This window comes from Phyllobates terribilis, unplaced genomic scaffold (assembly GCF_046119375.1).
Source record: "Phyllobates terribilis strain yellow unplaced genomic scaffold, ASM4611937v1 Scaffold_11__3_contigs__length_659146591, whole genome shotgun sequence".
NCBI lineage: Eukaryota > Metazoa > Chordata > Amphibia > Anura > Dendrobatidae > Phyllobates > Phyllobates terribilis.
Genome location: NW_027362771.1, coordinates 575,899,073 through 575,921,086, shown reverse-complemented (window position 1 = coordinate 575,921,086; position 22,014 = coordinate 575,899,073). Strand labels below are relative to the sequence as shown.

Genomic DNA, 22,014 nt, shown 5'->3' with positions numbered 1-22,014 from the left:
TCTGCGCCCGTGTTTTTTGTCTTTCCCCCTCTCCTAGACCCTATAGCCTTGGGGTCATAAACCTCTGACCAAAATCACTTGGAAAGCGCATGACAACCCGCATGAGGAAATGCATGTGAAGAACGCTCCACATCCGCATGTCCCTGGCAGGAAAAACACATGTACAATCCGCCTGTACAATCCGCATGTATAATCCACATGTATAATCCGCATGTACGATCCGCATGTACAATCCGCATGTACAATCCGCATGTACAATCCGCATGTACAATCCGCATGTACAATCCGCATGTACAATCCGCATGTACAATCCGCATGTACAATCCGCCTGCACAATCCGCCTGCACAATCCGCCTGCACAATCCGCCTGCACAATCCGCATTTACAATCCGCCTGTACAATCCGCCTGTACAATCCGCCTGTACAATCCGCATGTACAATCCGCATGTACAATCCACATGTACAATCCGCATGTACAATCCGCCTGTAAAATCCACATGTACAATCCGCCTGTACCATCCGCCTGTACAATCCACATGTACAATCCGCCTGTACAATCCACATGTACAATCCGCATGTACAATCCGCCTGTACAATCCGCATGTACAATCAGCATGTACAATCCGCATGTACAATCCACATGCGTTTTTTCTGCCAGGGAGATGCAGAAACGCTCAGGAAAAAATCCGGAGCATTCTGCATCATGGGCACATAGCCTTAGGTGGCATTCAGTCACTATTTGGTGTTATTATGTGGTGATGGTATGGCGGTATTCAGTCACTATCTGGTGTTACTATGTGGTGATGATATGGCGGTATTCAGTTATTGAAGAGCAGTCAGATGGAGGATGAACCCCCTCCCCTCCCCCAGCCTGGGGGGCTTTTCTTTCTTCTATTACAGATTTAGGGGAGGGGTGTTATTAGCATATCCACTCCCAGAATCCTTTGCTCCCACAGCCCCCTAATGACTTTGTCTCTCCTCAGTGTAGACAGAGCCCCAGATCCGGAGGCCGCAGCTCCTCACAGATGGCCTCCAGCTTTGCGCAGTGGCAGTATCATAGCCCATGAGGTTTATCCGAGGTGTGATTATTGCTAGTTGAAAACTTTTCCCAATACCCCGCCATGAGGGCTCGTAATACAGTCAGCATGGCAATTTTTGACAGTCTCCCAGGAGACTGAATAATGGTGTTAGTATTAAAAGAAGTGCTTATCGGAGATAATTATGTGTATACAGTTGTATTGGAGCCGTATGTTACATGTGTCGGGCTGAGAATTATAAGTAACATTTCACTTCCCTGAGGACAAGAGAATCAGCAAAGAAACGTGCGGGATCAATTACAGGATTACTATCTAGTCAGCTGCTTCCCCGGAGATTTCTCCATATAGTCATGTTATATATTTTTGTGTTATCATGTAGTCATGGTATGGCTAGGGTGTCAGCACCCTTGAAATTGTTCCAGAAGCTGCAGTATTTCTCAGAACATTATTATAATTCCCCGTGTTTTGTTCTACACGTGTTTGTTTACTTTGTGAGTGTTGGAACAACACAAAAAAAACAGAGAAGAAAAGGCAAATTGGACATCATTTTACACAAAACCCCAATAATGGGTCGGACAAAATTGTTGGCACCCTCAACTTAATATTTGGTTTCACCCTTTGGAATAAATATCAGCAATCAGTCGTGTCAGGAAAACTTGCTGGCCGGTGAGTGCAGCTCTCTGGCGCCCCCATGCCTCTCAGGTCAGTCAAGGTACTGCACCTAGAGTAAGTAGTGCCAGGAAGCTGCCACCAGCGGGGGAAGACACTGGGGTGTGTTGTCCCTTACACGTCACCAATCCGTGATGCCACAATACAGGCACAACTCTCTGGCGCCCCCTCGCCTCTCAGGTCAGTCAAGGTACTGCACCTAGAGCGAGTGGTCGCCGGAGAGGCCGTCCTGTAGCCCACTGGGTATTTGAGGCCCTCTGCAGTGAGGGCGGTATATATATATTTCCCTGGCTGCGCCAGTAATATATATCCACACCTCCGACCGTCACTGCCAGCCTTCCTCAAATCCCCCAGATGGTATGCTGCCACCAGTTCTGGTTTGATACAGCCCGGTATTAATGGACTTGTATCGGGTCAGGAACCAACCCGGTAGCGTTTATGGCTTCGGGGAGGAGAACGATTACAGAACAAAAGAAACAGAACTATTAAATTTTATATTTAATCCAAAAGGGAGGCAGTGTTTAGGAAAAATATATACAAGGATGTTACAAAGGGGGCATTAAAATACATAAACAGTTACATAAAATAAACAGGGTAAAGAGTGAAAATTACTTACACTACACGATCGCGGAGACGATTCAATATAGTGGGAGGGGGGGTTCTCCAGATTGCTGTTATTGAACAGGACCCTTTGCGTATAATTCGTATTCCCCCCAGCAATGAGTACTTCTGTCTTCCCCATAGATTACTTTATACCTAAGGAGAGATCTGGCCACACGCCCCTTGCGGTGACATCATGTGGGCCGGTCTTCAGCCTGTAGATTTTTATTAGAAATGCTGACTTTTGCGATAACTCATCACTCGTTAATCGCAGAAGCTCGCAAACTACGCCATATTTTCCCTCATGATTTTATCTTTCTTTTGATATTACACATCACATCGCTGCAGTCTGCTATTCCGGGGTTCTTGCACTACGGCCCCCCGATGTTGGTTACGGCCGTGGAAAAATACCTGCATATTCCAGGGCTGATTTGCTTACTCCACATATGGGTCCCGTTATTGTCGGACCTATAGAACTCATATTATTTCATATCTAATATCGGAGTCATCATGTCTGCAAATTCCCCTTTGAAGCTGGGGAACTGGTCTTCAACAGTTACATGTAAATTAGCGCAAGCCCGCATAGTAGTTACCCCCTGCTCTCTCAGATACAAGAGGCTTGGTTCCCTAACGAAGTTTTCACACTTCTTCCCTGGCCGTGTGTGAATAACTATTTATCAGTCCTGCGTTAATTCGGGCTTTGTGCTGGCAGAAGGAAAATGGGACAGCTCAGTGCTGACAAGTGGTGATAATTTGCATTAGACACTGTATGATTGTCATCTCTGGACAAACACTACAGCAAAGGGCATGGGAGAAGGGCTAATATTCTGTTAAGCTGTCCCTGATATCAATATTTTATAATATTCCTGACATCTCCCCCTCTTTGAGGTGGCATAAGGGGTGATTTACAGATCGCCCCTTGAGCCCACCTCCTGGCCCACCCTTCCTGCTGATCTGACAAGCCGCAGATCCACTTGCCCACCAACCTGAGGGTCCAGCTTTCTGATCACCTTGACTGGTTTGGGATACATTTTCCCCACACCTCTGACAGGCTATGGGTACCTTCCTCCCATACTCCTGACAGACAGGGGGACACACTTTCCTGTAACCTCGCCTGATTATGCCGCCTACCTTTTTACCTGTCCTCATCTTTAGCTTGAGAGCTGCGCTCCCTAGGGGGAGGCTATGACCGGCCATGTCACAGTCCGTCGTGACACTGGTCGCCGGCCCGGGACCCCTTTCCCTATGATCCCCGTGTTTCTCCCCATCCTTCCACATCACCTCTGGAGCCGTGCTAGTCATGGGGCAGCTACCATTGACCATGTCACCATCTGGTGTGACATTAGTCACCTGCACGGGACGACCTGCTTCCTGGTGTCCGTGCCTGCTCCCCTTGCCCCTAGCACTTATGCTGGCTCGCTTTAGGGGATCCTCAGCAGCATCACCCCACGGGGTGAGGTGGCTGAGTTCCCCTTTATCACAACACACACTTTTATTAGACATCACATTCACATTTTTGACAGCGGCATTAAATGACATATTAGATCTGGGAGGGTTGTCAGGAATGTATCGGGCAACCAACCGTCCCAGATCAGTTCCCAATAACACATTAATGGGGAGATTCTCCGACACCCCCACTTCCCTTAACCGCCTCCCCGCACCCCAGTCCAGGAAAACTCGGGCCATCGGTATGGGACGGCGAACACCCCCAAACCCGGTGACAGTCAGGGTCTTCCCAGGAATGAGTTCCTCTGGTAACACAAACTCAGGGCGGATCAGGGTGCATTCTGCGCCAGTGTCCTTAAGGCCGACAGTGACTGTGTTTCCCACAGTAATGGGTTGTAAGTTCTCCCGGGCCCGGCCAACCGCCCCACCCACAAAAAGAATGGCTGCAGTAGGCCCTGGGGTCTCAGGTGTGGGGTTCATCTTCTGCCTCTCCGGGCAGACAAGGCTGATGTGACCAGTTTGGTCACAAGTATAACACTTACGGGAGTCAAATGCAGTCCAGGTGCTGGAAGAAGGGGCAGGACCCACTGAGGGCCGGCGGGCTGGAACACTGGGGGTGGTTGTCGGCTTACCCCCTTTCCAGCTGGTGGCGGCTGACTTCCGCACCTCTGGTGTGCGGTTGGCCTCATAGGTATCCGCAATCTGGGCTGCTTTGGCGGCTTCCTTCGTCTCCCGGTTAAGCACAAACTGTCTCACTTCCACTGGGCAAAGATGAAAAAACTGGTCCTTCACCATCAGATCCTTCAGGTCCTTGAAGGTGGTGACTGACAGTCCTTGGATCCACTGCTCAAAGTTGGTTCTGAGCCCGCCTACCACATCGCTGTAGGTGTCATGTAGTCCACGTTGGAGGGCTCTGAACTTTTTCGGGTAAACCTCCGGAGTCAGCTGGTACTTTTTTATCAAGGCCTGCTTGACGGCCTCATAGTCTCCATCTTGTTCTCGAGGGAGGGAAGCAAACACCTCCAAGGCTTTTCCTCGGAGCCCTGGAGTTAAATATCTGGCCCACTGGTCCATGGGCAGCTGATACTGCCTGCAGGCCTTTTCAAAGCCTCGCAGAAATGTGTCCAAGTCCCCATCATTTTCCATCACAGGGAAGTGCTCAGGACGGGGTTTAAAGCAGCTGGCACCGTTGGACTCACGGGTCTGCGTAGAGGGCGACTCCTTCTGAATCCGGGCTAGCTCCAGCTGGAGTTGTCGGTCAGCTTGTCGCTCAGCAGCCTCTTGGTCAGCTTGAGCATGGCGCTCAGCAGCCTCTCGGTCAGCTTGTGCCTGGCGCTCAGCTCTCTCGGCCTCTCGGTCAGCTTGGGCCTGGTGCTCCTCTCGGTCAGCTTGGGCTTGTCGCTCAGCAGCCTCTCGGTCAGCTTGGGCTTGTTGCTCTGCTCGCTCCTGGAACTTCAGGATCAGCTGCAGTCGTCCATCACGATCATCTGCGGTGAGCTGCTCCAAGGCCATCTGCAGGAGGGGGTCCACACTACCCTGGTTGCGGGTATGGCTGGCAATCACAGGTGGGACCCCTGCGGCAGCGCCATCCGGGCCTTGGCTGGCCGCCCCATCATCAGGGCTTTGCTGTCGGACGGGCTCTGCGGCACCTTGTAACAGTTCAGCAATCATTTGGGCCTTGTTTTTGCCCGTGTGGTCAATCTGCCTCAGCTCACAGAGGGCGATGAGAGTGGGCTTCGTCTGCTGTTGATACCAGGGCTCTCCATGTGTAGCCATTGTTTGCCAAATAAAAGATAGGATAGAAAAACAAGAGAAGGGAGGGGATGCAACTGCTACACGTATAGTAATGTCCCAGATAAAAAATATTAAAACACTGAGTCTGATTTCTTAAAACTCTGCACAGAATTCTCGCAAGAATCATGCAAGTTTTCAGTGACAGGAATGATTGCTCAATCCAGCCACTGATGTTCTGTAATATCCCACCGCTTGCCACCAATTTGTCAGGAAAACTTGCCGGCCGGTGAGTGCAGCTCTCTGGCGCCCCCATGCCTCTCAGGTCAGTCAAGGCACTGCACCTAGAGTAAGTAGTGCCAGGAAGCTGCCACCAGCGGGGGAAGACACTGGGGTGTGTTGTCCCTTACACGTCACCAATCCGTGACGCCACAATACAGGCACAACTCTCTGGCGCCCCCTCGCCTCTCAGGTCAGTCAAGGTACTGCACCTAGAGCGAGTGGTCGCCGGAGAGGCCGTCCTGTAGCCCACTGGGTATTTGAGGCCCTCTGCAGTGAGGGCGGTATATATATATTTCCCTGGCTGCGCCAGTAATATATATCCACACCTCCGACCGTCACTGCCAGCCTTCCTCAAATCCTCCAGATGGTATGCTGCCACCAGTTCTGGTTTGATACAGCCCGGTATTAATGGACTTGTATCGGGTCAGGAACCAACCCGGTAGCGTTTATGGCTTCGGGGAGGAGAACGATTACAGAACAAAAGAAACAGAACTATTAAATTTTATATTTAATCCAAAAGGGAGGCAGTGTTTAGGAAAAATATATACAAGGATGTTACAAAGGGGGCATTAAAATACATAAACAGTTACACAAAATAAACAGGGTAAAGAGTGAAAATTACTTACACTACACGATCGCGGAGACGATTCAATATAGTGGGAGGGGGGGTTCTCCAGATTGCTGTTATTGAACAGGACCCTTTGCGTATAATTCGTATTCCCCCCAGCAATGAGTACTTCTGTCTTCCCCATAGATTAATTTATACCTAAGGAGAGATCTGGCCACACGCCCCTTGCGGTGACATCATGTGGGCCGGTCTTCAGCCTGTAGATTTTTATTAGAAATGCTGACTTTTGCGATAACACATCGCTCGTTAATCGCAGAAGTTCGCAAACTACGCCATATTTTCCCTCATGATTTTATCTTTCTTTTGATATTACACATCACATCGCTGCAGTCTGCTATTCCGGGGTTCTTGCACTACGGCCCCCCGATGTTGGTTCCTCTGGTAACACAAACTCAGGGCGGATCAGGGTGCATTCTGCGCCAGTGTCCTTAAGGCCGACAGTGACTGTGTTTCCCACAGTAATGGGTTGTAAGTTCTCCCGGGCCCGGCCAACCGCCCCACCCACAAAAAGAATGGCTGCAGTAGGCCCTGGGGTCTCAGGTGTGGGGTTCATCTTCTGCCTCTCCGGGCAGACAAGGCTGATGTGACCAGTTTGGTCACAAGTATAACACTTACGGGAGTCAAATGCAGTCCAGGTGCTGGAAGAAGGGGCAGGACCCACTGAGGGCCGGCGGGCTGGAACACTGGGGGTGGTTGTCGGCTTACCCCCTTTCCAGCTGGTGGCGGCTGACTTCCGCACCTCTGGTGTGCGGTTGGCCTCATAGGTATCCGCAATCTGGGCTGCTTTGGCGGCTTCCTTCGTCTCCCGGTTAAGCACAAACTGTCTCACTTCCACTGGGCAAAGATGAAAAAACTGGTCCTTCACCATCAGATCCTTCAGGTCCTTGAAGGTGGTGACTGACAGTCCTTGGATCCACTGCTCAAAGTTGGTTCTGAGCCCGCCTACCACATCGCTGTAGGTGTCATGTAGTCCACGTTGGAGGGCTCTGAACTTTTTCGGGTAAACCTCCGGAGTCAGCTGGTACTTTTTTATCAAGGCCTGCTTGACGGCCTCATAGTCTCCATCTTGTTCTCGAGGGAGGGAAGCAAACACCTCCAAGGCTTTTCCTCGGAGCCCTGGAGTTAAATATCTGGCCCACTGGTCCATGGGCAGCTGATACTGCCTGCAGGCCTTTTCAAAGCCTCGCAGAAATGTGTCCAAGTCCCCATCATTTTCCATCACAGGGAAGTGCTCAGGACGGGGTTTAAAGCAGCTGGCACCGTTGGACTCACGGGTCTGCGTAGAGGGCGACTCCTTCTGAATCCGGGCTAGCTCCAGCTGGAGTTGTCGGTCAGCTTGTCGCTCAGCAGCCTCTTGGTCAGCTTGAGCATGGCGCTCAGCAGCCTCTCGGTCAGCTTGTGCCTGGCGCTCAGCTCTCTCGGCCTCTCGGTCAGCTTGGGCCTGGTGCTCCTCTCGGTCAGCTTGGGCTTGTCGCTCAGCAGCCTCTCGGTCAGCTTGGGCTTGTTGCTCTGCTCGCTCCTGGAACTTCAGGATCAGCTGCAGTCGTCCATCACGATCATCTGCGGTGAGCTGCTCCAAGGCCATCTGCAGGAGGGGGTCCACACTACCCTGGTTGCGGGTATGGCTGGCAATCACAGGTGGGACCCCTGCGGCAGCGCCATCCGGGCCTTGGCTGGCCGCCCCATCATCAGGGCTTTGCTGTCGGACGGGCTCTGCGGCACCTTGTAACAGTTCAGCAATCATTTGGGCCTTGTTTTTGCCCGTGTGGTCAATCTGCCTCAGCTCACAGAGGGCGATGAGAGTGGGCTTCGTCTGCTGTTGATACCAGGGCTCTCCATGTGTAGCCATTGTTTGCCAAATAAAAGATAGGATAGAAAAACAAGAGAAGGGAGGGGATGCAACTGCTACACGTATAGTAATGTCCCAGATAAAAAATATTAAAACACTGAGTCTGATTTCTTAAAACTCTGCACAGAATTCTCGCAAGAATCATGCAAGTTTTCAGTGACAGGAATGATTGCTCAATCCAGCCACTGATGTTCTGTAATATCCCACCGCTTGCCACCAATTTGTCAGGAAAACTTGCCGGCCGGTGAGTGCAGCTCTCTGGCGCCCCCATGCCTCTCAGGTCAGTCAAGGCACTGCACCTAGAGTAAGTAGTGCCAGGAAGCTGCCACCAGCGGGGGAAGACACTGGGGTGTGTTGTCCCTTACACGTCACCAATCCGTGACGCCACAATACAGGCACAACTCTCTGGCGCCCCCTCGCCTCTCAGGTCAGTCAAGGTACTGCACCTAGAGCGAGTGGTCGCCGGAGAGGCCGTCCTGTAGCCCACTGGGTATTTGAGGCCCTCTGCAGTGAGGGCGGTATATATATATTTCCCTGGCTGCGCCAGTAATATATATCCACACCTCCGACCGTCACTGCCAGCCTTCCTCAAATCCTCCAGATGGTATGCTGCCACCAGTTCTGGTTTGATACAGCCCGGTATTAATGGACTTGTATCGGGTCAGGAACCAACCCGGTAGCGTTTATGGCTTCGGGGAGGAGAACGATTACAGAACAAAAGAAACAGAACTATTAAATTTTATATTTAATCCAAAAGGGAGGCAGTGTTTAGGAAAAATATATACAAGGATGTTACAAAGGGGGCATTAAAATACATAAACAGTTACACAAAATAAACAGGGTAAAGAGTGAAAATTACTTACACTACACGATCGCGGAGACGATTCAATATAGTGGGAGGGGGGGTTCTCCAGATTGCTGTTATTGAACAGGACCCTTTGCGTATAATTCGTATTCCCCCCAGCAATGAGTACTTCTGTCTTCCCCATAGATTAATTTATACCTAAGGAGAGATCTGGCCACACGCCCCTTGCGGTGACATCATGTGGGCCGGTCTTCAGCCTGTAGATTTTTATTAGAAATGCTGACTTTTGCGATAACACATCGCTCGTTAATCGCAGAAGTTCGCAAACTACGCCATATTTTCCCTCATGATTTTATCTTTCTTTTGATATTACACATCACATCGCTGCAGTCTGCTATTCCGGGGTTCTTGCACTACGGCCCCCCGATGTTGGTTACGGCCGTGGAAAAATACCTGCATATTCCAGGGCTGATTTGCTTACTCCACATATGGGTCCCGTTATTGTCGGACCTATAGAACTCATATTATTTCATATCTAATATCGGAGTCATCATGTCTGCAAATTCCCCTTTGAAGCTGGGGAACTGGTCTCCAACAGTTACATGTAAATTAGCGCAAGCTCGCATAGTAATTACCCCCTGCTCTCTCAGAGACAAGAGGCTTGGTTCCCTAACGAAGTTTTCACACTTCTTCCCTGGCCGTGTGTGAATAACTATTTATCAGTCCTGCGTTAATTCGGGCTTTGTGCTGGCAGAAGGAAAATGGGACAGCTCGGTGCTGACAAGTGGTGATAATTTGCATTAGACACTGTATGATTGTCATCTCTGGACAAACACTACAGCAGAGGGCATGGGAGAAGGGCTAATATTCTGTTAAGCTGTCACTGATATCAATATTTTATAATATTCCTGACAAGTCGGTTCCTATAACCATCAGCTTCTTACACCTCTGACCTGGAATCTTGGACTCTTCTTTTGCAAATTGCTCCAGGTCTCTCATATGTGAAGGCGTCTTCTCCCAACAGCAATTGTAAGATCTCTCCACAGGTGATCAATGGGATCTAGATCCGGACTCATTACTGACCACTTCAGAACTCTCCAACGCTTTGTTTCCATCCATTTCTGGGGGCTTCTTGAAGTATGTTTGGGATCATTGTCCTGCTGGAAGACCCATGACCTAGGATGCAATCCCGGCTTTCTGACACCGGGCAATACATTGTGACCCAAAATCCTCAGATTCCATAATACCTTGCACACAATAAATCACCCAGTTCCAGAGGCAGCAAAACAACCCCAAAACATCTTTGAACCTCCACCATATTTGACTCTAAGTACTGTGTTGATTTCTTTGTACGTCTCATTCTGTTTTTGGTAAACAGTAGAATTATGTGCTTTACCAAAAAGCTCTATCTTGGTCTCATCCATAAAATGCTTTCCCAGAAGGATTTTGTCTTACTCGCGTACTATTTGGTCTAGCTTTTTTATGTCTCTAGGTCAGCAGGGGAGTCCTCCTGGATCTCCCACCATAGCGGTTCATTTCATTCAAATGTCAGTGGATAGCTCGCGCTGACACTGATACACCCTCAGCTTGCAGGACAGCTTGAATTTCTTTGGAACCTGACTGGGGCTCCTTTTGCCAGGACTATCCTGCGTTGCAACCTTTCAACAATTTTTCTCTGCCGTACACATCCAGGGAGATTAGCTACAGTGCTATGGGTTGTAAACTTCTTGATTATGTTGTGCACCGTGGACAAAGGAACATCAAGATCTCTGAAGATGGACTTGTAACCTTGAAATTGTTGATATTTTTCAACAATTTTGATCCTCAAGTCCTCAGACAGTTCTCGTCTCCTTTTTCTGTTCTCCATGCTTAGTATGGCACACACAGATACACAATGTAAAGATTGAGTCAACGTCGTCTCTTTTTTTTTTTTATCTGGTTTCAGCTGTGATTTTCATATTGCCCACGCCTTTAACTTGCCACAAGTGACTTTGTCCAGTCCCTGATATCATCCTCTCCCACCGCCCAAGTCATTATAAGTCCCTGATGATGTCCTCTCCCCAATTCAAATGTTATGTCTTATGAGATCATCTCTGCATTGCTGGACATGTCTGGAATACAGAAGTGAATTTTTTTTTCAGCACGTGGAAACCAATGGACAGTATGAATAGTTGGAAGTGGTGATAGTGTGTAACCCGAAAAGAGGAGCAGATGGCCAATAATTCAGAAGAAAGTCATTGTGTCTGAATGTGTGCACAGGTGGTGATACTGTGTAACTGGAAAGAAAAGCAGAAAGCAGATAGTTGTAGGAGAAAGTGTGTGTGTGATACTATGTAACCAGAAAGGAGGAGCAGACGGCCGACAGCTGCAGCAGAAAATCATTGTGTCAGTGATCATGTACAGAAGCCCGGATAGCTCAGTCGGTAGAGCATCAGACTTTTAATCTGAGGGTCCAGGGTTCAAGTCCCTGTTCAGGCGGAAGCTTTTAACAAAGAGGAAAACAATAAATGTCATTTCATAAGGATATAAGAGACCTAGAGAAGGACAAATGATGGAGACTGTTCAGGAAAATATCATTGTTAGCAGAATTCTTTTGATTTTGGACAGTCTTAAGTGGTGACCATGTTCTCCTTAGCTGCTCTCTTGGCGCCAACAACAGGCAATCACTGGTAATGTAATGTACTAGAACATAAGTGAGGGCTCGTTACATATTCCACGTAGTAGAAACATGTGGACAGTCTGTATAGAGGGACTATATGGCGGTATTCAGTCCCTATTTGGTGTTATTATGTGGTCTTGGTATGGAAGTAATCAGTCACTATTTGACAATATATTGTCACGGGATGGCGGTTTTAGGTGAGTATTGGTTTAATTATGTGTTCCTGGTATAACCGTAATCAAAATTAAAAGCAAAGCCACAGTAAGAGGAATTAGAATCCCCCCCACCAATTTAATTTTGGGGGGAATTTACAATTATGTGTTTATAGTATGGTGGTTTTCAGTCACTATTTGTAGTTCTTACCACTATAAGTCCCTGCCTATCCCCCAAATCATTATAAGCCTCTGATAGCAGCCTCTCCCACCCACAATTGATTACAGCTCCCTGTATAGTGTCCTCTTCCACCCCTAGTTTATAATATATCCCTGATAGTGTCCACTCCCAGCCCCCAATCCGTTATAAGTCCCTTTGGGTATCCTCCCCAATGTCAATTCATTATAAGTCCCTAATAGTGTGCTCCCCTGTCCCACAATTCATAATAAGTCCCTGTATAGCATCTTCTCTAACCAACTAATTCATTAAAAGTCCATGATGACGTCCTCCTCCTTTTTCTCCCAATTCAATATAAGTCCCTGATAGCGTCCGTCCTCACTCTCCAGTTTATTATAAGTCTCTAATATCATCCTGTCCCATCCACAAGTCATTACAAGTCCCTGATGGCGTCCTCCCTCCTATTCAATCGTTGCCTCTTATGGGATTATCTCTGCATTGCTGGACAGGTCTGGAATACAGAAGAGACGGTTCCCTTCCAGGACGTAGAAACCAATGGACAGAACGTATAGTGGTGAATGGTGATAGTCTGTAACCAGAAAGGAGGAGCAGACGGCCGATAATACAGGAGAAAGTCATTGTGTCAGTGATCATGTACAGAAGCCCGGATAGCTCAGTCGGTAGAGCATCAGACTTTTAATGTGAGGGTCCAGGGTTCAAGTCCCTGTTTGGGTGGAAACTGTTAATAAAGTTTAATTAAAGAATATTTAAACAATATTTCTTTGGACAGATACAGATTTGTGAACACAGGCACAGTATGGAGGATAAGGTCACATGTACTGTTTGTTACATTGTTGCTTTAAGGAATGAATAAATAGTTCAAGAAGCCGACCCCAGAAATTGCTATTATGTGGTGATGGTATGGCGGTATTCAGTCACTATTTGGAGTTATTATGTGGTGATAGTATAGCGGTGTTCAGTCACTATTTGGAGTTATTATGTGGTGATAGTATAGCGGTGTTCAGTCACTATTTGGTGTGATATAGTTATACTATGGCTCTGTGCCCACTATGTGTTTTTTAACCTTTTCCGCTGCAGAAATGCTTAAAAAACGCTTGGTAGAAGGTCTGCCATGTTCTCCAATGATAATCCCCATGTGCTGTGCACATGCTGCGGAAATTCAGCTGCGGATTATCATTGCGGAAAAATCCACAGCACTACCAATTATTTTGCGGAATTGTGGCGTTTTCGCCGCCATTGACTCGCATTGGACCGCAAGATATCTGCATCACTGCATCTGTACATGCGGATTCCATGCGGTTCAATGTGCGGATGTTACCCGGGTTTGGAGAAGAGGAGACTCTCATCCAGACCCAGGTACCATAGTATCTGTAAAAAATATAATAAAATAAAAAATAAACATTATACTTACCTTCTGATGACCCCCGGAGTCCTTGTCCTGGCATGCCGGCAGCTCACGGTAGACTAAAAGGACCTGCGGTGACGTCATGGCAGGACAAGGACTCCGGGGGCCATCAGAAGGTAAGTATATATTTATTTTTACCATTCTTTTACGGGCACACTATATAAATCTACGCCGGCTGCATGGATTTATATAGTGTGACCAAGTTGTCAAGCACTTTCCAAGTGATGCTAAAATCGCTTGGAAATCAGGAAAAAATAAAAAGATTCATCCAGTCTATTCAGCGCTCCCAAACGACAGGCACCAGGTAGAAGTATTATAGATCTTCAGAAATTTACTTAGGATAAAAATCATCACAAAACGATACATAGAACAACGCGTTTCGGCTATATATTTATACAAAATAGCCTTCCTCAGGTGAGATATTGCAATATATATGTATAAATCTATAGCTGAAACGCGTTGTTCTATGTATCGTTTTGTGATGATTTTTATCCTAAGTAAATTTCTGAAGATCTATAATACTTCTACCTGGTGCCTGTCGTTTCGGAGCGCTGAATAGACTGGATGAATCTTTTTATTTTTTCCTGATCTTCATTCCACGGTCTCCTGGCTGAGAGATCCGTTGTCTCCAGACTATAGCTGCACATCAAGGAGACAAGGCATCTCAGTCAGACCTAATAGGTCGATACGCTATACCACAAGCTACATCAAAGGTGAGCAAATCAGCTTCTAAAAAAGAATATATAAAAAAAAAGAGTTGTACTAAATTATCTGCACTTAGATCTGCGCCCGTGTTTTTTGTCTTTCCCCCTCTCCTAGACCCTATAGCCTTGGGGTCATAAACCTCTGACCAAAATCACCTGGAAAGCGCATGACAACCCGCATGAGGAAATGCATGTGAAGAACGCTCCACATCCGCATGTCCCTGGCAGGAAAAACACATGTACAATCCACATGTACAATCCGCCTGTACAATCCGCCTGTACAATCCGCCTGTCCAATCCGCATGTACAATCCTCATGTACAATCCGCATGCACAATCCGCATGCACAATCCGCATGCACAATCCACCTGTACAATCCTCATGTACAATCCGCATGCACAATCCGCATGTACAATCCGCCTGTACAATCCGCATGCACAATCCGCCTGTACAATCCGCATGCACAATCCGCATGTACAATCCACATGTACAATCCGCATGTACAATCCGCATGTACAATCCGCATGTACAATCCGCATGTACAATCCGCATGCACAATCCGCATGTACAATCCGCATGCACAATCCGCATGCACAATCCACATGTACAATCCGCATGCACAATCCACATGTAGAATCCGCATGCACAATCCGCACGTAGAATCCGCATGCACCATCTGCATGCACAATCCCCATGTACAATCCGCATGTACAATCCACATGTACAATCCACATGTACAATCCACATGTACAATCCGCATGCACAATCCACATGTACAATCCCCATGTACAATCCCCATGTACAATCCGCATGTACAATCCGCATGTACAATCCGCATGCGTTTTTTCTGCCAGGGAGATGCAGAAACGCTCAGGAAAAAATCCGGAGCATTCTGCATCATGGGCACATAGCCTTAGGCGGCATTCAGTCACTATTTGGTGTTATTATGTGGTGATGGTATGGCGGTATTCAGTCACTATCTGGTGTGATATAGTTATACTATGGCGGTATTCAGTCACTATCTGGTGTTATTATGTAGTGATGGTATGGCGGTATTCAGTCACTATTTAGTGTTATTATGTGGTGATGGTATGGCGGTATTCAGTCACTATTTGGAGTTATTATGTGGTGATAGTATGGCGGTATTCAGTCACTATCTGGTGTTATTATGTGGTGATTGTATGGCGGCATTCAGTCACTATTTGGAGTTATTATGTGGTGATAGTATGGCGGTATTCAGACACTATCTGGTGTGATATAGTTATACTATGGCGGTATTCAGTCACTATCTGGTGTTATTATGTAGTGATGGTATGGCGGTATTCAGTCACTATTTAGTGTTATTATGTGGTGATGGTATGGCGGTATTCAGTCACTATCTGGTGTTATTATGTGGTGATGGTATGGCGGTATTCAGTCACTATTTAGTGCTATTATGTGGTGATGGTATGGCGGTATTCAGTCACTTTCTGGTGTTATTATGTGGTGATGGTATGGCGGTATTCAGTCACTATTTACTGTTATTATGTGGTGATGGTACGGCGGTATTCAGTCACTATCTGGTGTTGTTATGTGGTGATGGTATGGCGGTATTCAGTCACTATCTGGTGTTATGTGGTGATGATATGACGGTATTCAGTCACTATCTGGTGTTATTATGTGGTGATGGTATGGCGGTATTCAGTTATTGAAGAGCAGTCAGATGGAGGATAAACCCTCTCCCCTCCCCCAGCCTGGGGGGCTTTTCTTTCTTCCATTACAGATTTAAGGGAGGGGCGTTACTAGCATATCCACTCCCAGAATCCTTTGCTCCCACAGCCCCCTAATGACTTTGTCTCTCCTCAGTGTAGACAGAGCCCCAGATCCGGAGGCCGCAGCTCCTCACAGATGGCCTCCAGCTTTGCGCAGTGGCAGTATCATAGCCCATGAGGTTTATCCGAGGCGTGATTATTGCTAGTTGAAAACTTTTCCCAATACCCCGCCATGACGGCTCGTAATACAGTCAGCATGGCAATTTTTGACAGTCTCCCAGGAGACTGAATAATGGTGTTAGTATTAAAAGAAGTGCTTATGGGAGATAATTATGTGTATACAGTTGTATTGGAGCCGTATGTTACATGTGTCGGGCTGAGAATTATAAGTAACATTTCACTTCCCTGAGGACAAGAGAATCAGCAAAGAAACGTGCGGGATCAATTACAGGATTACTATCTAGTCAGCTGCTTCCCCGGAGATTTCTCCATATAGTCATGTTATATATTTTTGTGTTATCATGTAGTCATGGTATGGCTAGGGTGTCGGCACCCTTGAAATTGTTCCAGAAGCTGCAGTATTTCTCAGAACATTATTATAATTCCCCGTGTTTTGTTCTACACGTGTTTGTTTCCTTTGTGAGTGTTGGAACAACGCAAAAAAAAACAGAGAAGAAAAGGCAAATTGGACATAATTTTACACAAAACCCCAATAATGGGTCGGACAAAATTGTTGGCGCCTTCAACTTAATATTTGGTTTCACCCTTTGGAATAAATATCTGCAATCTGTCGCTTCCTATAACCATCAGCTTCTTACACCTCTCACCTGGAATCTTGGACTCTTCTTTTGCAAATTGCTCCAGGTCTCTCATATGTGAAGGCGTCTTCTCCCAACAGCAATTGTAAGATCTCTCCACAGGTGATCAATGGGATCTAGATCCGGACTCATTACTGACCACTTCAGAACTCTCCAACACTTTGTTTCCATTCATTTCTGGGGGTTTCTTGAAGTATGTTTGGGATCATTGTCCTGCTGGAAGACCCATGACCTAGGATGCAATCCCGGCTTTCTGACACCGGGCAATACATTGTGACCCAAAATCCTTTGGTAATCCTCAGATTCCATAATACCTTGCACACAGTAAATCACCCAGTTCCAGAGGCAGCAAAACAACCCCAAAACATCTTTGAACCTCCACCATATTTGACTCTAGGCACTGTGTTGTTTTCTTTGTAGGTCTCATTCTGTTTTCGGTAAACAGTAGAATGATGTGCTTTACCAAAAAGCTCTATTTTGGTCTCATTCATAAAATGCTTTCCCAGAAGGATTTTGGCTTACTCGCGTACTATTTGGTCTAGCTTTTTTATGTCTCTAGGTCAGCAGGGGAGTCCTCCTGGATCTCCCACCATAGCGTTTCATTTCATTCAAATGTCGGTGGATAGCTCGCGCTGACACTGATACACCCTCAGCTTGCAGGACAGCTTGAATTTCTTTGGAACCTGACTGGGGCTCCTTTTCCCAGGACTATCCTGCGTTGCAACCTTTCAGCAATTTTTCTCTGCCGTACACGTCCAGGGAGATTAGCTACAGTGCTATGGGTTGTAAACTTCTTGATTATGTTGTGCACCGTGGACAAAGGAACATCAAGATCTCTCAAGATTGACTTGTAACCTTGAAATTGTTGATATTTTTCAACAATTTTGGTCCTCAAGTCCTCAGACAGTTCTCGTCTCCTCTTTCTGTTCTCCATGCTTAGTATGGCACACACAGATATACAATGTAAAGATTGAGTCAACGTCTTCTCTTCTTTTTTATCTGGTTTCAGGTGTGATTTTCATATTGCCCACGCCTTTAACTTGCCACAGGTGACTTTGTCCAGTCCCTGATGTCATCCTCTCCCACCGCCCAAGTCATTATAAGTCCCTGATGATGTCCTCTCCCCAATTCAAACGTTATGTCTTATGAGATCATCTCTGCATTGCTGGACAAGTCTGGAATACAGAAGTGAATTTGTTTTCCAGCACGTGGAAACCAATGGACAGTATGAATAGTTGGAAGTGGTGATAATGTGTAACCCGAAAAGAGGAGCAGATGGCCGATAATTCAGGAGAAAGTCATTGTGTCAGAATGTGTGCACAGGTGGTGATACTGTGTAATTGGAAAGAAAAGCAGAAAGCAGATAGTTGTAGGAGAAAGTGTGTGTGTGATACTATGTAACCAGAAAGGAGGAGCAGACGGCCCACAGCTGCAGCAGAAAATCATTGTGTCAGCGATCATGTACAGAAGCCCGGATAGCTCAGTCGGTAGAGCATCAGACTTTTAATCTGAGGGTCCAGGGTTCAAGTCCCTGTTCAGGCAGAAGCTTTTAACAAAGAGGTTATTTCATAAGGATATAAGAGACCTAGAGAAGGACTAATGATGGAGACAATTCAGGAAAAAATCATGGTTACCATAACTCTTTTGATTTTGGACAGTCTTAAGTGGTGACCATGTTTTCCTTAGCTGCTCTCTTGTCGCCAACAACAAGCGATCACTGATAATGTAATGTGCTAGAACATAAGTGAGGGCTCCTTACATATTCCACGTAGTAGGAACTTGTGGACAGTCTGTATAGAGGGACTATATGGCGGTATTCAGTCCCTATTTGGTGTTATTATATGGTCTTGGTATGGAAGTAATCAGTCACTATTTGACAATATAATGTGGTCACGGGATGGCGGTTTTAGGTGAGTATTGGTTTAATCATGTGTTCCTGGTATAACCGTAATCAAAATTAAAAGCAAAGCCACAGTAAGAGGAATTAGAATCCCCCCCTCCCCCCAAATTTAATTTTGGGGGAAATTTACAATTATGTGTTTATAGTATGGTGGTTTTCAGTCACTATTTTTAGTTCTTATCACTATAAGTCCCTCCCCATCCCCCAAATCATTATAAGCCTCTGATAGCAGCCTCTCCCACCCACAATTGATTACAGCTCCCTGTATAGTGTCCTCTTCCACCCCTAGTTCATAATATATCCCTGATAGTGTCCACTCCCAGACCCCAATCCGTTATAAGTCCGTTTGGGTATCCTCCCCAACGTCAATTCATTATAAGTCCCTGTATAGCATCTTCTCTAACCAACTAATTCATTAAAAGTCCTTGATGACGTCCTCCTCCTTTTTCTCCCAATTCAATATAAGTCCCTGATAGTGACGCGCCCCCTGGGCCGTGTGGGGAACCCAGAACTGGGCCTTTTAGTGGATGCTGGGGGTTGTAGTCACCGTGGCGGTGACCCAGTCCCGTGGCTCAGAGTGGTCAAACCAGTGGCAGTGTATTAATGTGTTTTTTATGATTATTAAATGTCCGACTACGCCACCTGTGGATTGCGGTTAGGAGGAACCGCCGCTGCTGGGCAGGCCACTGAGGCTGATGAGGTGTGCAGCTAGATGGTGTGACTCCCCACAGGAAGAGTATTGCCTCAGGGCAGCGTGAGTGGATGATGAGAGTTGTGGTGCAAGGGCGCAGCAGAAACGACTCAGAGTCTTTGCAGTGCAGTCCAGGGTCTTTACTCATAGTTGTTAATCCAGATTATTACGGCCGGTCATAATCTCCCGCGTCATACTGTGTTCGCCAAGTGAGGGGCTCGGCCGACTCCCAGATATCTTTGGAGTACTTATCAGGACCCCCTTCATGTGTCCTTTCTCTGGCTCTTCGTGCTTCACACCTTACACCGCTTCTGTCCAGCTGCCTCGGGTCTTGGCGGGCGACGTGTGTTCCGTTCCCTGGACCCTATGTGGTCCCTTCCTAGCGTGGACTGTGAGGGGCTGTGACACATGCAATGCCACAGCCTCCGGTGACTAGCTGAGTGTGGTTTCTGCCTCCACTAGTTAAGGGAACCGGTTCCCTGTCTTGGCCTGACCCCCCTACCTCCAGGTAGCGGCGGGCGTACGGCCGGCTTGCTGCATGGCCCGTACCTCTGGGGTCCCTTCTTCTCCTGGAGCCTTTCCTGCTCCCTCTCATCTCTGCTCTTTCTCTTCTCAGTCTTGGGCCTCTCAGGCTAGGCTCGCCTCCTGGAGCAGAGCTCCACAGAGCCCTTCTCTGTCAGTGCTCCCCTCTGACTGAACACACTTCCTAAGATGGCTCCCCTCTTTATACTCCTACTCAGTGCACCCAAGATCTGCACTCTCCACCCACACACCACAGGGTTCCCCCTTTCCTAGGTGACCCCTCCCCACTCCTGCCAGGGATCAGGGACAATTGTGCTCTCCCGTGGGAGCATTGTCGCCCTGTCCCCCGGAAATGTGGTGTAATGCATGCAGGTGTCAGGGTCCTGAGCCATACTCCATCCTTACCTGAGAGTGAGATATCGCACATCTGGGTGAGATGCAATACATCTGTAGCGACCGAACCCTCTGGGTGCTACACTAGCGTCCGTCCTCACTCTCCAGTTTATTATAAGTCTCTAATATCATCCTCCCCTACCCCCAAGTCATTACAAGTCCCTGATAGCGTCCGACCTCACTCTCCAGTTTATTATAAGTCCCTGATATCATCCTGTCCCATCCACAAGTCATTACAAGTCCCTGATGGCGTCCTCCCTCCAATTCAATCGTTAAGTCTTATGGGATCATCTCTGCATTGCTGGACAGGTCTGGAATATAGAAGAGACGGTTCCCTTCCAGGACGTAGAAACCAATGGACAGAACGTATAGTGGTGAGTGGTGATAGTCTGTAACAAGAAAGGAGGAGCAGACGGCCGATAATGCAGGAGAAAGTCATTGTGTCAGTGATCATGTACAGAAGCCCGGATAGCTCAGTCGGTACAGCATCAGACTTTTAATCTGAGGGTCCAGGGTTCAAGTCCCTGTTCGGGCGGAAGCTTTTAATAAAGATGATACCAATAAACGCTATTTCTAAAGGATATAATAGACCTAGGGAAGGACAAATGATGGCGACTGTTCAAGAAAATATCACGGTTACTGTAATATCTTTGATTCCAGTTAGTTTTGTTCTCCTTAGCTGCACTTTTGGCGCCAACAACAGGCGATCACTGGTAATGTAATATAGGAACTTGTGAACAGTCTGTATAGAGGGCACTATATGGCGGTATTCAGTCACTATTTAGTATTATAATGTGGTGATGGTATGGCGGTATTTAATCACTATTTTCTGTTATTATGTGCTGATGGTTTGGCGGTTATAAGTCACTATTTGTTATCATATGGTCACAGCATGACAGTATTGCTTCTCTTCTTGCGCCATCATCAGGAAGTTCCTGGTAATGCAATCCTGTAACACATAAGTGAAGGTTCCCCCAGGACGCAGGAGCAGACAGTCTGTATAGCAGGAGGTGGTGACACTATGGTCAGATGGAGGATAAACCCTCTCCCCTCCCCTAGTCTGGGGGGCTTTTCTTTCTTCCATTACAGATTTAGGGGAGGGGTGTTATTAGCATATCCACTCCCAGAATCCTTTGCTCCCACAGCCCCTAATGACTTTGTCTCTCCTCAGTGTAGACAGAGCCCCAGATCCGGAGGCCGCAGCTCCTCACAGATGGCCTCCAGCTTTGCGCAGTGGCAGTATCATAGCCCATGAGGTTTATCCGAGGCGTGATTATTGCTAGTTGAAAACTTTTCCCAATACCCCGCCATGATGACTTGAAATATAGTCAGCATGGCAATTTTTGACAGTCTCCCAGGAGGCTGAATAGGTGGTTGAGATAGATCTGAATCGGCCATGTGCTGTAGGATCAATATTCTAGAAATTACAACATTTCAGGTATATTTTTATGCCAATGAGAACTTGTTCCATGCAGGAAGAATTATATATATATATATATATATATACAGTGCTGGCCAAAAGTATTGGCACCCCTGCAATTCTGTCAGATAATACTCAGTTTCTTTCTGAAACTAATTGCAATCACAAATTCTTTGGTATTATTCTCTTCATTTAATTTGCTTGCAAGGAAAAAACACAAAAGAGAATGAAGCAAAAATCAATCATTGATCATTTCACACAAAACTCCAAAAAAGGGCCGGACAAAAGTATTGGCACCCTCAGCCTAATACTTGGTTGCACAACCTTTAGCCAAAATAACTGCGAACAACCGCT

At 47.0% G+C, this 22,014-nt stretch overlaps 7 non-coding genes across 7 annotated transcripts; all 7 read left to right on the top strand.

Annotated features, from left to right (window-relative positions):
• Positions 1–1,034: 1,034 nt before the first annotated feature.
• On the top strand, positions 1,035–1,174 carry LOC141168147 (U4 spliceosomal RNA). The gene has a single exon (XR_012251897.1). It is a non-coding gene; the product is annotated as a U4 spliceosomal RNA (small nuclear RNA).
• A 10,278-nt stretch (positions 1,175–11,452) lies between these two features.
• On the top strand, positions 11,453–11,525 carry TRNAK-UUU (transfer RNA lysine (anticodon UUU)). The gene has a single exon. It is a non-coding gene; the product is annotated as a tRNA-Lys (tRNA).
• Positions 11,526–12,698: 1,173 nt separating this feature from the next.
• Positions 12,699–12,771, top strand: TRNAK-UUU (transfer RNA lysine (anticodon UUU)). The gene has a single exon. It is a non-coding gene; the product is annotated as a tRNA-Lys (tRNA).
• A 3,290-nt stretch (positions 12,772–16,061) lies between these two features.
• LOC141168068 (U4 spliceosomal RNA) lies at positions 16,062–16,201 on the top strand. The gene has a single exon (XR_012251821.1). It is a non-coding gene; the product is annotated as a U4 spliceosomal RNA (small nuclear RNA).
• A 2,002-nt stretch (positions 16,202–18,203) lies between these two features.
• TRNAK-UUU (transfer RNA lysine (anticodon UUU)) lies at positions 18,204–18,276 on the top strand. The gene has a single exon. It is a non-coding gene; the product is annotated as a tRNA-Lys (tRNA).
• A 2,426-nt stretch (positions 18,277–20,702) lies between these two features.
• TRNAK-UUU (transfer RNA lysine (anticodon UUU)) lies at positions 20,703–20,775 on the top strand. The gene has a single exon. It is a non-coding gene; the product is annotated as a tRNA-Lys (tRNA).
• A 687-nt stretch (positions 20,776–21,462) lies between these two features.
• On the top strand, positions 21,463–21,602 carry LOC141168229 (U4 spliceosomal RNA). Its single transcript, XR_012251973.1, has one exon. It is a non-coding gene; the product is annotated as a U4 spliceosomal RNA (small nuclear RNA).
• Positions 21,603–22,014: the final 412 nt, after the last annotated feature.